This window comes from Triticum dicoccoides, chromosome 3B, assembly GCF_002162155.2.
Source record: "Triticum dicoccoides isolate Atlit2015 ecotype Zavitan chromosome 3B, WEW_v2.0, whole genome shotgun sequence".
Taxonomy (NCBI): domain Eukaryota; kingdom Viridiplantae; phylum Streptophyta; class Magnoliopsida; order Poales; family Poaceae; genus Triticum; species Triticum dicoccoides.
In genome coordinates, this window is record NC_041385.1 from 245816359 (window position 1) to 245820693 (window position 4335).

Sequence of the window (4335 nt, forward strand, 5' to 3'; positions counted from 1 at the left end):
AAAAAAAACCATACAGAGATGGAAACTCTTCCGTGAGATCCCTTTAGGCTCAATCTCCTGATCTAAACAGGCTAGACAATAGCACAAGCGACTAGACCTTCTAAAAAATAGTGCCTACAGGTTATATTCTCTCGGCAACCATAACATGAAAAAACTCTCATGATCCTCCCACACAAAAAAACATGAACCTGTACAAAGATGAAAACTCTCCAAACAAATCCAAAATCTCACAAACAATGTACAGAGATTCAATCTCTCCAAATAGAAGAATATCTCTTCAGAGTCCACATACAACCAAAATCTCATGTTCTTCGAGGTCAACTTCATTGTCTTCCTCCAGCAGGCACCAGCCGGCTCCGTCGAGCAATCAAACCACCTCCAGGTACAATCTTCATGAAATTATAGATCAGACCTATTAATGGACCAATAAAACCTCAATTATGCTCTAGGCAGTGCTCATCTAAAAAGATTTGACATGTTAGTTCAAAAGGTTGATTATGTACGATAATCAGACCTATTAATGGATCAATAATACATCATTATGCTCTAAGAAGTGCTCAACTAAAACCATTTTACATGTTAGCTCAAAAGGTTGATAATCTACAAATAGGAAAAAACTATCATGTGTATTCGATATTAAGTAATGCAATTCTAGATGTCTGGGTTCATGCTTTTACTCATCTAGAGAAGGTTGATGCGTGGATGTTGGTTCGAACATATTCACATTAGGATAATACATACTCTAGAAGACTAGAACCATACTACAACTATAACATAAACAAATGGGATTGCTTGCTACGATATAGAGAAATATGTATGATGCATCAGATGGTTTTCATATCCGATCAACCTTAAATTCGATAGTGGGTTCATGTCTTGATGCCACCAGCTCCATCTGAGTTGCGATAGTACGCAAAGCAACTACCTGAAATGCAGAAACGGAAGTGTTATATCCAACGGAATTCCTGAACAGTTTAACATTTCCTGAAATCCCAAATCACGAGCTAAAATTAAAAGTTAGCATACCTATGACGCTCCTACGTAATATCAACCAAAGTGTCGGGTTATGCAATGGTACAAGGATGGCGACTATTCAACTTGGAACAAGATTTATCGAAGCATAGATAATAATGGGAACACATGTGGGAGAAAAGGTACACTATCCAAGAATAATAATGCCGCCAACTGAATTAGCGTGGCCATTTGTTCTAAAAATGAGACAATTTCCTATATCATTTTGATTTGCTATGACTATCAACAAATGCCATGGGCAATCCATAAACAAGGTAGGATTATATGTACCAGAACAAGTTTTCGCACATGGACAATTATACGTAGCCTTCTCAAGAGTCAAAAAAGGGATGGACTATGGGTAATGGTAAATGATGAACATAACAATGAGGATGATGTGGTCACAAACATATCCTATAAAGAAATATTCTAATGGTATGAACAAATAACACAATTTCAGCATGATGCCACTGGCCTCTTACATAAGAATTGCATACATATAAATTTAGTACACTGCAAAATATCCTTAAAATAAAATCTGACTTAACTATCCTAACATGATATGGCAGGTCGAATATGGTCTACTACCGTGCCAAAGTATTGCAAACATGCATCCACACGTGAAATAGTTCAGTACTACCAAACACCGACAATGTAGATTATGTGATACTTGATTCTACAAGTTTATTATTTAATACAAACCAATAGTCAGAGCATCAAGACATTGTTATATTTCATATGTACAATGCAATCAGGCATGTTTTCATATTCAATTATTATATACTAATTCTTCATTGCAAAATATTGCAAACATGCATCAACAGTTGAAAATAGTTCATGACAAACAAGCATAGACAATATATATTATGTGGCATTCGATTCTACAAGCTTATTATTTAATGCAAACCAATAGTGAGAGCATGGGGGCATTGTAATATTTCATATGTACAATGCAATCAGATCAGTTCTCACATCCAATAATTATATGTTAATTCTTCTCTACGAAATATTTAAACTATAGCCAATCACAAATGTACTAATTGTTGCTTGAATTTGTTGAATATTAATAGGGGTAAGGCGGACTAACACTACCAATGCCGGCCCCAAGCCCGTTAAAAAGTGGAGGGGGCAAAAACAAATTAACTCTACACCTTAAGATGTACTCCCTCCGTTCCTAAATATAAGTCTTTTTAGAGATTCCAATAAAAGACTACATACGAAGCAAAATGAGTGAATCTATCCTCTAAACTACGTCTATATACATCCGTATGTTGTTCATACTGAAATCTCTAGAAAGACTTATATTTAGGAACGGAGGGAGTATTTCACATTCAAAACTTACTATCATCATTTAGTAACTTAGCCCTGAGTCAATCAATTGAAAAAAAGAGCAGCCATTATACACGATGATACAATGAATATATATAGCAAGGATTACGAGTTGACGAGTCGTTGAGTCGTTCCGAGGTTGAGACTCATAGACTAATCGGACTAGTCTTAGACTAGTGCTAGACTAGTCGACAAAGTACTGTAGTAGTCAACTACTAATACCTAGTAGCAGTATGTAGAAAACTGTACAGCACATTACAGTATATACAATAAAACCAGCAGTGCTAGCCAACGCTCGCCAGGCCCAGCCCAGTGCAGCTCAGCACGCCACCCCCAGCTGGCCCATTTGGGCCCAAGTAGCCAGCCTACTTAGCCTACTTCCCGTCCCAGCCTCTATAACCCTAGCTCCCGCTCGATCCCGTCGCCGCCGCCTGCGCCATCAGGCACAAAAGTGCGCGCGCGCGACCCGCGCCTCCGCCGTTGGCGAGTCCGCCGACCACCGCCGTGCATCCTCTCTCTCTCTCTCTCTCTCTCTCTCTCTCTCTCTCTCTCTCTCTCTCTCCTTTCTCGTCACAGGGCCACACGCGCCTACGGGCCACGGCCATGGCCGCCGCCCGAGCACGAGCTCCGGCCGGCTGCCGCACCTTGCTTCGCCATCCGCCGTCCCGGCGGCGGGTTAGTGGGTGCTGGCGGTGGCCTCGTCCAGGCAGCTCGTTCTCATAGCTCGCTCTCCAATTTTCCCCTCCCAAATTTGAGTCGAGCGACTCAGAGAGCAGGACTAGTCGTAGACTAGTCTCTCGACCGCTCGACTCATCGAATTAGTCTACACGAGATTCGCAGTCGACACCACAGTTACGACTCATAGACTAGTCCATCGACTAGTCTCGACTAGTCCTTCGACTCGTAATCAGTGATATATAGTACTCCCTCTGTAAACTAATATAAGGCGTTTTCGGTCACTACTAATTTGCATTGGTATGTCTGCTCAGACATATATTTACATTTTAAAATTTTCTCTAACTTATTAGTATCTATTTTGTACCTCAGTCAACACTTATAGACCACTTACAAAATAATCACATGTTTTTTCAAGATTTCAAGGAAAAATGGTGAAATATTTAACACTAACATGCATTTTCGTTAATTATGTTATATTGGTAGCATCGCACAAAAAGGGGAAAAGGTTAATAAAAAGGGGAAATATGACAGAGTCGGGAAGAGGAAAAAGGGGGACCTGCAGGTTGAACTTCGAATAATGTTGCTGTGAAGTGCCGAGCTGCCTCGAGCCGATATATAGACGATGCTTCTGGCTTGCGCTCTTGGGGAAGAAAACGCCGTCAGCATCCTCATACTAAAGCTGGATCCAAGAGGACTGCGAGCCCGCAGGAGATGAAATCCATGACCAAGTCGATCTCGCTATCTCCCTGGCGCAGCTAATCCTTGAGGCCTGCTACCCTCCATCGCCATTTACAAGAGACCGATGAGGCGTACGAGCAGCCAAACCAGCTGCCGTCGATGCTAAACCTGTAGCAGAACCAGCTGCGGAGTGGATTCAGGTGGAGGACAAGCAACCTCAATGCAGCGAGTAAAGAAAGCAAACTGATTGGATCTGACCGGTAGCTGCAATTTGTGGGTCAGCTGAGAGAATAAGGATAGGAGAAAGGGGATCTCAGCGAAGACGAACATTCTCACTGTGTGAAATAATTAGGGGAAAGAAGAACGGAGAAGTAAAGAAGACTATGGGATGGGGAAAGTCAAGACTACTACTGCTGGGACCCATTAAACAAATGGCGTTTTGTAACATGATAACTTAAGCCACGTGTATGTACATACAGTAGTGTGGAGTGGACACTGTGAGAGCAAAATATATAACGTGATAATATAAGTCACCCTTGGTACTGCTGAGTGTACGTGTATAAAAGCAAATACCCACCAACATTTTTTTTGGATACGTATAGCAGTGTGGATTTCTCAAACATGGGTCTACAAACGCAT

General features: G+C 41.3%; 1 long non-coding RNA gene across 1 annotated transcript; it reads right to left on the reverse strand.

The window, feature by feature from the left end:
• Positions 1 to 260: 260 nt before the first annotated feature.
• On the reverse strand, positions 261 to 4071 carry LOC119275740. Its single transcript, XR_005135858.1, has 3 exons — positions 3575 to 4071; positions 851 to 925; positions 261 to 412 (listed from the first exon to the last, which is right to left on the reverse strand). It is a non-coding gene; the product is annotated as an uncharacterized LOC119275740 (long non-coding RNA).
• Between the last annotated feature and the right edge of the window lie 264 nt (positions 4072 to 4335).